Source organism: Corvus brachyrhynchos, unplaced genomic scaffold (assembly GCF_000691975.1).
Source record: "Corvus brachyrhynchos isolate BGI_N302 unplaced genomic scaffold, ASM69197v1 scaffold116, whole genome shotgun sequence".
Taxonomy (NCBI): Eukaryota; Metazoa; Chordata; class Aves; order Passeriformes; family Corvidae; genus Corvus; species Corvus brachyrhynchos.
The window spans coordinates 176,081-190,538 of record NW_008240221.1 but is presented as its reverse complement, the minus strand read 5'-3'; positions in this window follow the sequence as shown (position 1 = coordinate 190,538).

Sequence of the window (14,458 nt, the reverse complement as noted above, 5' to 3'; positions counted from 1 at the left end):
TTAAGTTATCTTAATTAGGACCTGATATCTCTCAAATTTGATACACAGGGAAGTGTTAACATTTTCATTCAGTCTCTTGTTATACTGAAACACTAGATTTGCTTTAATTTGTTACTTTTTGTACATAACAGCATGCATATGGCTGGTATTTCCCCTGAAAAAAAAAAATATCCCACCAAGAGGGTTTTACTTTTCAGTGTTGTTAGATGGTATCAAAAGACCAAGAAAGCAGAGTCAAATGGGCTATGAGACTAAAGGACCAGGAGAAATGCAATAAGACAGGAGGCAGTCTGGTGAGCACCCCTGGAGACACTATTTGTCCAGGCTGGAATAAAGGACCCATTCAAGTAAGTCATCAAGTGTATAAGACATCTGTGGTAGAAATAAACAAAAAGTGATGAAAGTAGCACTGAGATGATAGCAGTCAGAGTACAGAGCATGTGCATAGAGAATGAGAGAGATGTAAGCAGGGGCAACATCAATGCAGGCCCCAAGGGAGAACATAAAATGTTTGTGATGGCATGCCATAAGCCAGGAAGCTGGATGGAAGACAGCTGTAAAAGCAGGAGAGAAAGAAGTTGCTGGCATGGTACAGTGATGTGCAGGAAAGGATGAAGCTCGTTGAAGGCAAAGAGTGCCAAGCTGAAAAACAACAGGTACAAGTGGTAGCACAGGGGAGAGAAGTGGAAGATGTTACCAGCTGCAGGGCGAGAGGCAAGGGACACAGCAACTCCTGCACTTCCCTCAGTGGCAGTGCGCTTCCTGCAGAGGTGAGGTCTCCATTCAGGATAGGGTACACCCAAGACAGGGAAAGGGGACAGAGGCACACAGAGCTTAAGTGAGATCAGAAGCTTTAATCAGTCTTGATTAAGTTTGGACTGAGAAAGAGGCAACTTGTGGCTAAAGAGGTTGAAATACTAAAGAGAAAATCACAAAGGCAATAATCAAAGTTCAGGGGAAAACTAAAATCTTGTCTTAAAATGTTGCTATGGTACTGTTACTGCTTCTGAAAATCATAGTCTCTCTGTGTCTGAGAGTGGAATGATACATCATGCCCAGAATAATCAAGCAAAACACTTTGGGGTGCAATAGAACTGCAAGATCAGTAAATTCTGGAAGAACATAATAAAAACGTAATGCCACTGGTGTCTTCCTCATGTGAGTTACAGTATGAGGCATGAGGAAAAGAGACGTCCAGCTATGGCATCTGGGACACACGTGATGTTTTCATAGCATCAAACAGAAAATGTGTGCCACTGACTATGTAATTGTATCATTTAAGCAGTTAACACAGGGTTTTCTTAGGGAAATAAAAGCTTTTATTCGTGAATGGTGATGCTGGGATGAAAGAAAAAAATCAAGCTAGCAGCAGGAATACCACTTTTATGCTATAGGTGTTACCAGTCACATAATAGGTAACTAACAGGTACATGTCTGTCTACCCTGTCACACTTCCTACAGCTGAATTGATTTTTTTTAGCCTTCATCACTATTTTTTACTCCTGACAAGCCAGGGAAAAGTGAGAAAGTTTAAATAAGAATTCTTGAATCTAGATTTCCAGTTTTACAGCAAACAGTCTGGGTCTGCTAGCCTTTCTTTCCTCCTTATTGTCAGTCTGTAACTGAAATGGACATAAGAAGCTTAGCTTAACCAGAGTTTAGTGATTGCAGCACTAACTGAATTTCAATGCTACTTTACTTTGACCCCATCCTTCTCTCCCCAGCAGAGAAACAGTATGTTCTCCCAAGGTATATTGAAGATACTTATAAATACATATTTTCCACATATAAAAATACATGCACTTTGATTATTTTTCAGATAGGTTTTCATACCAGACTGTGTCTTCATATGACTTCCCCCACCCTCTCTGACAGGCGGTTTTGCAACGAGGAGGTTGTTCAATGAAGAAATACTCCTGAGGGCCTAATTCTGATTTCCCATTCAGCTACATAAATGAGGAGCATCTGTGCTGAAACCAAAGTAAAACTACTGTCAGCTGTCATCAGTTGCGCACCAACAAAGTTAAAGAGCTCTACTCAGCTGAAATGGGTCATTTTTTCAGTTATATTATCTAAGAAATGAAGAGCAATTAACAGTGAGGAACATGGCTATTAGATTTCATGACATAATATAAAACTAATATTTTAATAAGTTTACTTTTCAGCAGGTTTCTTGTTTCAGTACTTAGTAAGCAAATAGTCATTTGCAATAATCTACCCAAGCCAAAAATCAGAGGAACAAGAAAGGTGTGAGATGCAACCTACCTCTCACAACACTGCCTGATGCTCCCCTTGTCATATGCCTGCAAAATGTTAAGGCTCTGTTCATTTCCATCAAGGAGAAGTTGAGACTTAGCTCAGACCAAAGGAGACCAAAGTTACACCAGACTCAGGAGGATTATGCTGGTGTCACTGTCTCCTGTCTGTATTATGGTGATCAGGGAAGGATCAGATGCACTCTGAGACACGATCAGCTGTGTCTGATGGCCGGCACTGCTGATATCACCAAAATTGCTCCAGCAATTAACATGACCCTTACGAAGTGGTTCTTTAATGTTCTCAGAACATCAACGAGGTAACAAGCCCTATTTTATTTGAAGGACTCATTAGAATACAAGCAATTTTTAATGTCTCCCTAAATTAAATGATATTATAAATTAATTTATATACTTTTCCCATCTGTTCACGTTCAGTGTCTCAAAGACTATTTTTTTAGCTATTAAACTAATTTCATTATATACACTGAAAAAAGAGTGATCAAATCAATCACTAACACAGAATAAGGAACATTAAGAAGATATCCATAAATAATGCTGTGCACATAGAAAGCACTGACATTAGAGTATCTCTTATCATAGCAAAAAAAATCAAATAAAGATCATGAATAACACAAAATCTGATTCTCAAAGTCTTATCAAATGATATTGAAAGACACAGACTAAAACAAAGCATGCTTTGACCAACATTAAATTGTTTTTCTATAAATGAAAATGTGACTTGTAATTGCTGAAATATTAAAATTTCCTATAAATTCTTACTGCTATGAGAGAGAAATGATTTTTTCTGTAACAATAGGTGAAAAAAATTGAGATGGGTGTATGAATTATATAAAGCCATCTGTGTACATTTCCTATTAGTCTTTTTTTTACTTATAGTTTACCTTTATTTAGAATTATAGTATATTAATACATTGGTAGTTGGGCAGCAACAGGTAGTTAACTATCTTTTCTCAGGTAGGGCTAGGTCATTCTTCAGTTGAAAGAATGAAGATGCAGAAAGATTGAGGAGCTGCAAAATGCCTGCACAAAAGGACAAAAAAATCCCACGTGTTACAGGCAGCATCTTTGTGTTTGAGAGAGACTGAATTGAATAAAAGGGCATGGATCTCAAACCACTGAACTTCCTCATAAGGTTACCAGATGTAGCACAACTTCCCTTCATTAGCTGAGAGACTATGACGAAAGAGGTCAAAAAAGTCACCTCCTCATAAAGGTTAAATTCATCTGCTCTGTAAATTATCCATTATGTTGAATCCTTCATAGTACCAACAATCCTGTAGGAAACTTATTACTCTACAGAATGAATTCCTGTGAATATCTGTAATCTACTGCAAAAGTCAGCCCTGCTGTCTGAAATACTAGGAGCTCAGAACAAAATCGAATTACTAATTTCCATATGAGTTCTACAGACTGCAGCAGAATACTATTGCAAATATATATCACATGGCTTTGATTCTGAATGTATAATCTTATTTTAGCATTTGAAAGTTGATATTGTTATCATCATTTCATCAGCTTGGGACAATAGAAATACTGCAGGCAGAAGCATCTCATTCATATCCTACATTACTTTACAGAAACAGAACCATGCAGAAGCCACCACATGAATACTACAGAAGTACGTAGGAGACAATTTGCAAGCAGAAGCGGATAAACATTTTTTGTATAGTAAAAGAGTTGACTCAGATTATTTCCTTTCTGCTGATGCCAACTTTCAGCTCCAGAGACATGAAGAGATTGGTACTGTAGTGAGCTACTGTCAATACTCAGCAAATGAGGATGCAGGGTGTAGTATCAGCCCTAGACAGAACAGGAAATTAATAAATAACTAAAGGATGGAAGAGATTGTATGGGAAATAAACCTTGACAGATTTGACTATGTGGTTGGCAATTATTAGTTTTTCTGAAAAAAGAAATTAAAATAGTCAGACATTTGAAAAGCACTGGCTTAGTAAAACATGGCATTATGACAATGAATTGGCACTATATGCTATATTTAAGAATAGATTACATGATTTCCAATAATACTGCAAATGGTACAGTTACATCAGTCTCAAAACGGAGATTTCCAAGAGGACTGCTTTAATCTTGATTCTGTCCAATATTGTCATTAATGACAAGGAAGCTAATATAGAAATTTCTACTGATGGGCAGATGGTAAACACTTGTAAAATGATAAAAAATTGATGCATACAATGCTGGTATGTTTGTATAAGTTCTTTGGAACTCTGAATCTTTCGGTAAACAGAATTAGTTCCAACAGACTCACTTTAGCATTATGATCTATAACTGTTTTAGGCACAGCAAGGTAGAAAGTACACACTACCTTGTGTGTGTGTACATAGATAGACTTACATATATAAGTGCAGTTTATACCAGATTTCTGTGTCCATTTGTGGTTAGTTTGAATGTATCAGGTGGCATTAGAGCTACTCTGACTTTAAAAGGGGAGAAATTGGTAGACTAGTTCTGTTCCTTTAAATAATATCCATAGGTCTACTGAATTTTATTCTGATTCATTATTTCAGCTACATTCCCGCCACAAAACAGATGTAAACAGGCTGGAGAGGGTTCAGAAAACAGACATAGAGAGGATAAAAAGACTGGCAAGCTTGACATTTGAGGAAAGACTGAGAGAACTGTGTTTGTTCAGCCTTGAGAAAAGAAGGCTTAGAGGATATCTATCACTGTGTTCCAGTATTTAAAGGTATTTAGAAGATGGTTACAAAGAAGATGGAGACTCCCTGTTCACAAAGAGTCATGTGGAAAAGACAAGGAGCAATGGGTACAGGTTACTTCTGGGGAGTTCCTGATTGGACACAGGAGGAAAAATAGTTTCCACAGGAAAAATGGAATAATCTTCCTAGGAAAGCAGTGGATTCTCCAGAGTTGGAAAATTTTATGATTCATCTGGACAGCTAGACTGTTCTTTTGCCAAGAAGGGTTGGACCAGATGATATTAGAGGTCCTTCCAACCTGGTATTCAATGATTCTATGAAACCAAAGGATATATAAAAATTCTTTTATCTGTCCTGGAACATGCATGAGGCTTACCAGTACAAATAGTTGATTGGTTTCAATATCTTGATCAAATCTATCACCCAGTACATGATGAATTTCAAAATGAGCAGGGAGTGTCAAGATTTGAAATGGAACAGTGCAAACTTGCTTTCCAGGCTTGAGAAGTCCTGCTCTTTAGGGAAGAACGACCTCATGCATGAGCACATGAAGGGTTCTGATGGGCTGGAAAGCAGCTTGGCAAAGCAGGCCCTGGGGTCCTGATAAACACCAGTTTGAACATGACCCGGGGATGCTCACTGGTGACAAGAAAGGCCAACAGCAACCTGGACTGTGTTGGGAGCAGTGCTACCAGCAGGTCAAGGGAGGTGACCTTTCCCCTCTCTTCAGCATTGGTGAGGACACACCTGCAGTTCTGTTTCCAGTTCTGTGCTCCTCAGTGCAAGAGAGACACATGGACATTCTGGAGAGAGCCCAGTGAAGGTCCATGAGGATGAATAGAGGAATAGGGCATTTCTCCTATGAGTGAAGGCTGAGAGAGCTGGGACTGTTCTGCCTGGTGATGGCTAAAAGTCAAGTCAAACCTAGTTTTAATTTCCTGACCTTCTATTTTTTTGAAACCCAGGGAGGAGTCATGCTATTAGGAATACAGTTTGTACAAGTTTGCAGTGCTAGGTTGCAGACTGATGTCATGGGTGGCTACTCTATAATTCACAGCAATAGGAAGACCATATCAGAAAAGAAGTAGGCATTTAGGTTCATATGTTCAATATGTAAAAGCTATGTAAGTATTTCAACATGAGCAAAGATTCTGGATGATTGATAATAACTGCAGCATAGAAGAAGAAGAAGAAAAAGACAGGGACAGCAGTAGACACAAAACTAACACATTTTTCTACAGAAAAGGTTAAAGTAAAAATGTAAACTTTAAGCCATTATATTTTGCATGATAAAAAGAAGTTTTCTACTTTAATTTTATTTTTTGCTGTCAAAGTTTGTATGTGTTGCTGTATTATTTCTAGTTGGAGTATTTTCTTGGGTTAGAATTTTCAGGAAAATCTAAAGGTACTTGAAATAAAGGTTAATTGGATTTAGGTGTCTAGGTGCATTTAAATCCCATTGCGTTCCTCTCTGTAATCTTTAACAACCCTTGCAAAATGTTTTCCTACAAAGTGAATTGATAAAAAGTTAAGGAAATGTAGAGCCAACATGAACCTCACAGGCTTCCTGGCTGCACACTCATATCTTGGTCTCTGGTGGTCAGATTCTCAATGGTATCTTGTGCTGGTTTTGGCTGGGATAGAGTTAATTTTCTTGTATGCTGTATGGGGCTGTGTTTTGGATTTGTTCTGAAAAAAGTGCTAATAACACAGGGATGCTTTAGTTACTGCTGAGCAGTGCTTACATGGCATCAAGGACTTTTCTGTTCCTCACCCCCACCTCAGCAGTGAACAGTTTTGGGCTGCACAAGGAGCTGGAGGGGACACACCTAGGACAGCTGAAACATGAATGGTAAATAATTTAAATCATAATGTATTTGTGAAAACTGAGCAGTGGAGCTGCTCAGTTATTGGCTGTAAAAGAGCTAATCTTACAACAAACTGTACTGGGCAAGAGAAAATTTTCACTCCCAGTTTGATTTTATACAGTATCCACCTTTCATGAAAAAGATTTCAGTGAAGTAATTCTGGGGTAGAGTTTATGGATTGTCAAGCACCTTAAATCCCAAAGGGTCACAAATCTCCTGTGGGTAACTGATCACTTTATTTTGCACTTTGTACATTAATATTGAATGGTAAAAATAGAAGAAGAAAAAGAAAAATCAACAGACACAAAATGAATGAACTTAAGCTTCCAGAAATTCCTTGTGAAATCCTAGGTGTTGAGAGAGTCTTAAAAACCTAACTAAAGCCAAGTTGGAGTTTCACTTGTTTAACAACTTTTAATGTTCTACATCCATTAAGATAAAGAGAGTAAATAGTAGGGACATATAATGACAAAACAAGAAGTCCCTGAAATAGTTTATATTTCTTTCTTAGTAGAGTTTTAATGACAAAATTATTGGACATTTTCTAATATTAGTGCTATGATAAATAGAAAAACATGTCAGTTTACCTTTACTCTCTTCAGACCATAAAGCTTTCTTGCCTGAAGAAAATAAATAAAAAGATTTTTTATTTATGAAAAATACTGACTCACTGAATTTAAAAAATGAGACCCAAACCCTCAGAATGAGAAAATAAGTGTGAAACCCCCAAACTTAAGTCTTTTTTTTCATGCACAACATTTCTGAAAGATCAAAACCTTATCTTGGCGATGGGTTGGTACACTGAGCAGTTATAGAACAAATTCAGGGTATCCTTTAGATACCCAGTATCAAAAGGAATGTCAGATTATTTATACTGTTGGTACCCTGGGTTTTGAGAATTTCAGCCTTTCAGTGCTGAGAGGCAGTGATCCTCAGAAGTACACTGTATTAGATCCAAAACCCTGGGAAAAGCTTCCTAAACTGTGTGATAACACTGAGGTTGTTGCTGTGTAATTAAAAGTATATCACTAGGTGAAATATGTAGAAACATAGAATATTAGGTTTGGGGGATATAGGTAATAATAGGTTACAATATGCAGGATTTGGGGTGTGGATTTATGTCTTCTTCTTTCTCCTTCTTCTTCACAAATCTGAGTATTCTGTCACTGGGTTAAAAGTTCCACACTGTGGGACATGAAAAGTTAGTAATTGGGTTGTAAGTAAAAACATATTACTTAGCATTTCATAATTGGTTAACTTAGACCTTAAAAAACTTTGGAATTGAGAGCTCATGGCCATTTTCCACCCTGCCAACTAGAAAGCACACCATGTGCAGCTGTGCTAAAGACAAAAAATAATACACATCAGTAAAGAAGAAAAGCCTGGAGTCTCCTGCGTGATAATCCAAACTCTGAGTAAAAGAACTCGAAATTCAAAAACAGAGAAAAATAATACTATACTATTCTCTCTTTAACTCCAAAATAACAGTTTAAATGATACTTCACAGAGTCTTGAGTGCCTTTCTGACTGGGCTGGTCATAGACCAGGACCTCCTGCTTCAAACAAACCTCTCTCAACCATTTTCCACTGTATGTAGGGAGATTATACAGCAGCAAGAACCAAGGTGCAGGGTGAGAGGATGTGGTAAGATACTGCTCACACATTACAACAAGAGGACTTGCAGGAAGGAAAATTGCAGCCAGGCATAGGGATGCAGCTTTCCACCATGAGAATGGTGAAGTCCTGAAACAGGTTTCTAACAGAAGCCTTGGGATAACAATTCCAGGATGCTTCCAGAACTGAACTACATGAGCACCATAGCAAACTGATCTAGTTTTGAAGCCAACCTTGCTTTGAAATGACCTGCAGGATCCCTCCCATCTGAATTTTCCCATTATTTTTTGTACTCCTTTATATCTGGGACACAATTCAGTTTTAATAAGACAAGAAGTTCTGTTAATTTGTCAAAAATATTTCTATTTCTCTGTCAGTAGATCAATCAAGTTTTCCTTGTTCATTATTTATTATTGATACTTGTATATTTCCTCTTTCTATATCCAACTATGTGAACAAACATCAAGAAATAACTGGTTTAGCTCTTTTACAGCAACATCTGGAGTGCTGTGTCCAGTTCTGGGCTCCCCAGCCCAGGACAGACAAGGAATTTCCCATCCCTGGAAGTGCTCAAGATCAGGTTTGATGGGGCTTGGAGCAACCTGGTTTAGTGGAAGGTGTCCTTGCCCATGGCAGGGGGGTTGGAACCTGATGATCTTTAAGGTCCCTTCCAATTCAAAACAGTTTTTGAATCTAAATACTACCATCAGCAGTACCAACAGCACAGAACCTTGACCTCTCTTCTTTTTGTAAAAGAGTTAATGTTTTCTATAAGTCTGTTAGCTGTAATATGCACACATGGAAAATTTCTGGCATTAAATGACACATAAATAAGAAATAATATGTCTGTTAAATATTGCTGAAATGTATTCCAACTAAACTCATGTGTCTTTTAAGAGCCTGTAGTTGAGCCAATGTGATCATTGCTTTTTACTTCAACCTCTGCTGTGTTTCACCTAGGTCTTAAAATAACAGAGTTTATAAAGTGTTGAAGTTTTAGATGAAGACAATATTCCCTGGAAAAAAACCCCTGAATCTTAGTAGTATTCATTTCACTGTTTACAAGAAACAGGCACTAAATTTATCTAAATTGGTTGTTTTGTTTATCTCCATAAGTGCTTCATCTATTATAACTGGGCTTTAATGTTTTGATTTTTGTTAGTAAAGTAGTTATCACTGAATTTTTGATAGCAAAGAAACAGCAGTAAACAACCCAGAGTGACAAGGATTACTGCTGTTTTGAGTATAAATAATTGAGTAGCATGTGTGAGAAATGAATCTTTTGCCTACTCTAGACAAAAAAAATTGCATACAAAAATAAAAAGAGAACTGGATGAATGTCTCTGGTGCTAGAAATGTCCCCTCACAGGCTGCAAATGTATTTCAGTTTATTCCTTCTCACAACAGATGTGATCTGATTAGAATAATGTTATCACTGTGATAGACTTGAATACTACTTACGTGAGTGGTAGAAAAGTATATAGAAACATCTCTGTGTTATGCTTATTTACTTGATTATCCTGCAGCAGTCCAAGGCAATTTCTCTCTCAAAAGGCTTCAAATGTAGATAAGATGAAAAATATTAACATAAAATATACATATTAATACAGTAATAAATTAAACTGAAAGATTCTTCATAATTCTTCTATTGTTTTGTTTTGTCTTTTTATTGTCCTGCATCTCTGGAAGTCCAGCTAAGCAAGAACAGTTCCTTGACTCAAAGCCCTGTGTATGCCATGGAAAAACTCATGCTGGCACTCTTTTGGTGGAGTCCTAAATCCTTCTTCCCTGGAAAAAAAAATCATGGCCTCAACTTCCTAATAAAAGGAATAAAATATATTAAGACTATTTAAAATGCATTTCAATCTCTCTACAGAAGATAAAAGTCCCAGACCACCCTGCACTTTTTTCCTTTTCACAATGGCCCAATAGGTTATGTAAAGGGGCTAGAAATGCAAATGTTTTTCACCAGAAGAAAATGGCAGAAGATGTTGCTATATTATACCCTTCAGCGTTTGTCTAAGTACCATAATAAAGTTTGGAAGTACTTAAGTTTTATTGTGTAAGGTTTTGCTGTTGGGGCAGTATGTTCACTTTTTGCGGTAAATATGCTGCCACGTTCACATTCCTTTCTATGTATTGTGTCTAAGCTGTAATTTTGTTTGTTTAATTAGAAGAAACCTAAGTGAAAGTCAAGTTTCAGTATTCCATAACTGAATTGCCCTGATACTGTTGGGTGGCCGAGTCTGTGTTCAGTAAGAATACAGAGCAGAACCTTCTCAAAAATATGCTGAGGCATACTGAAAATATGAATATGATTGGTGATAGCCAACATGGCTTCAATAGTGGTAAATTGGGCTTAACAAATGTGGCAGCCTTCTCCAATGGTATTGGTGGAAAAGTGAAGGGAAATGACTCACAGCACTAGCCACAGCATCAGGAGATAACCTGTGCAACCAGTTCTGTCTGCAAACACATATGTGGTTTCCACAGTGTTTGAATTATATAAATTATCATCATTTCTATATGTAGCATGGGTTCCAAGTTAATTGTCTGCTACATTTCCAAATGAGAAGACAAGTATTTACTATCTAGTGTGTCAGGGAATAAATTTTTAACAAAACAGTAAAAATATGTCTCATGTGGGTTATAATTCATATTACCCAACAGAAAAAAAAATTATATGCTCCATCACTATAAATAAACTAATTTGAACTGTTACAGAAGCTAATTTAAGGTCATTAGAGAAAACAGATGGAAATAAGCGAATGCAAATTAAAGGCATTGTAAAATGAAGCTGTGGTTCCCAAAGTTTGCAGATATTTTATATCCTTAGTGGAGAAGTTAGAAATACGTAGGTTTCACCATTTTACTGGAGCCAATAACATCAGACTAGAAGAAAAAATCAAAGGATAGGAAAAAAGAAAAAAAAAAAGAAACAGAAAGCAGGGAGAGAACCTTGTAGATATTAAAGGGTAAATTGGTTAACACTTAAAAATATCTTAATAGTATTCTTTTTTAGTAGTTAATTTAAGGATTAACCAGACTTCCAATTCCCTGTGTATCATAAACTGTACAAAAACCAAAGCAAAGAAACCATGAATGCATCCCACTTCTTTCTAAGAATAGTGTGAGTTATGTGAGTTATGAATGTGCATCAGAAAATGTTTCATAATTAAAAATAGGTAACTTAATTGGCTGAAAAATAATGTGTGAAATATGTTGATTAAAACAAGAGAAGCTCTACTTGGATTTATTCAGTCAAGAATTCACAGTTGTTGCAACTGCTCAAATGGAGTTGTATTGGCATCTCTATTGAAATATATCTGACTTACATGCAAAATTGATTTTGACCCTCTATATTTGTCTGTTTGCTGATGTAAAAATTTACTTTTCCAGTACAAAGAGCACTGAATGTACTGAAGTTTTACTCTGGTCTAAGTGGTGAGTTATCCACTACACTTAGGAGCAGATGTTAATTTCACATTTTTCAGAGAATATAATGCAACAGTACAGTCCTCCAAAACTGGTGCCTGCACTTCTTTCTCATACTTTGTTTTTCAGATATTTTGGACACTATTTTAGTTAATGCAGCGAAGACTGAACTGGTTATGTCCATCTAGTTATACATCTAATATGTTATTAAAATTTTGCTGAAGACTCTATCATAACAAATAAAAAATAGTTCTCCAATTCTCCTGATAAATGGAAAATATAAGAGATAGTCTGTTGGAACTAATACCAGAATCTTTTCGATTATGGGTGATTGTTAGAGTGCCAAAAAACTCACCAAAAGTTGTATTAAAAACCGTTACATAAAAACCATTAAGTCTCTGAAAGGCCTTTTTATTTTCGAAAAGGAAGGACTATCAACCTCTAACACTAATTGCCTCACAATACATCTTAATATAATTCTGTTTGAGAAATTTTGCCAGATATTCTCATATGTCACACCACAAAAACCCCAGAGATGTGGCTGAGATAAACTGCAGAGTATTTTGCAATTTTGTCAAAGTGGGTTTTCACCTATAATTTGCCATGACATTAATATACCTTTTAGAATTATAATAATCTAAGTTTTCTAAAAACTGAGCTTTTATGAAAAGTGTAGGTTATTCTATCTTGTCTGTATTGTATTATGTTTCATTTATAGCACATTTATAAGCCCCTCACCGCCTCTTGCTCACTCCTCCTCCATGGGATGGGGGAGAGAATTGGAAGGATAAAAGTGAGAAAACCTGTGGGTCGAGATTGAACAGTTTAATAATTGAAATGATAATAATAATAATAACAACAACAATCATGAAAAGGAAAATAACAAAAAGATAGAGAACTAAAACCCAAGAAAAACAAGTGTTGCAAGTGGAAAGCAATTACTCACCACCCACTGACTGACGTTCAACCTGGCAGTGGCCCCCCAGGCAGTTTTCCTCTTGGTTTATATGCTGAACATACTGCCATATGGTATGGAACATCCCTTTGGTCTGTTGGAGTCAGCTGTCCTGGCTGTGTCCGCTCACAGCTTCTTGGGCATCCCCAACCTTTCCAATGGTGGGACAGCATGAGAAGCTGAAAAGTCCTTGACTTTGGGTAATCCCTGCTCAGCAACAATGAAGACATCAGTGTGTTATCAACATTATCCTCATTCGAAATCCAAGCTACAACACTGTAGCAGCTACTACTAAGAATATTAATTTTACTTCAGCCAAAACCAGGTTGCTTTCCCAGATATTTTATTGAATGCATATGAATCTCAAATCAGCTGTCAGAAGACAGACAACATCCATGTAATCATGCCACCTGCCAGTTCAGTCTCTGAGAGAAATAAACAGAAAATATGCAGACAATCAAAAGGGTGTAATTTGTAGATGTGGGAATGGCTACAAATAAAGTGATTTTTTCTATATAATAGTCACGTTCTAAATTTGGTACAATGAGTGGGAGAAAACTACTCATCACCATTCTTGAAAATGTAAGATTATATAATGTGTGCACTTATGTCATTGTAGCCTATTTGTTGAGGTTTTATCATAAAATGAAAAAACTCCACTCTGCAGTGAATGCAAAAGCTAGAATGTACAGACAGGCAGGGCAAGGGAGGAAAAAGAAGGGCAAGAGAAAGGAGATAATGCAAGGCTGAACTTCTCCGTTCTTCAGCTTTCCTTTCTGGCTTTGGCATATAGAATCATGCTTTTCAATTCCAGTGTGTATCTAAGTATCCACTTTACAATTCATAACCCCCAAGCCATTGTCTTGAAAAATACAAATTACTCTGCAAAAACATTCTGTAAAGTTGAAAAAACCTAAAAGCCAAACTGGGTGGGGAGGGATGGTTTTGGGGGAAGGGGTGTGGGGTTGAGATAAAAAAACCCAAGAAATAAAGCTGTAAGAGTTTTCTAGCCAGCATTTTCTCTTAAAATTTCTAAACTTTTAAAGCCACCTATTGAACAGCAATAGCTGTATGAGGCAGTTCCCTCAGTGTGACAAAAAAATATAGGCTGCAGGAATTTATACTTTTATTTTTTACTTTCTTTTTTGGCCCTGTATTAGAGATCCCTGTATTAAGTTATTTTCCACATAGGAACCAGGAAGAAAAACTAAAGATTTAAAACAAGCCACTTGCTTGAGGCAAAGCATCCTCTACGTCTTAGGTTACTTGATTGACTTCTTTGGGCAAGTGACTCATGGTGTTCTTGCAGTGTAATGGGCCATGGCATTGATCTGTCAGTAACACCCTTTTTTGTTGCAGTGGGGATACTGCAACATACATATACCAAACCAGGAGTCCCGTGGAAAGGAAATATATATGGACAGACAGATTCTTGATAGCTGTTTCAGAGAGATGTTTATTTCTCCAGCCGCATGGCCGGAGCTCTGCCAAGGAACACTTATAGTCACCGGACCAAGGGTCCTTTGCCCGCTCGGGGGAACACAAACCAACCAATGGGGAACGAGGCTGAGCAGGGGCAGGGAAACCCCGTGTCTGTCCCCTCAGGGCCCCTCTCCCAGGGCTACACGG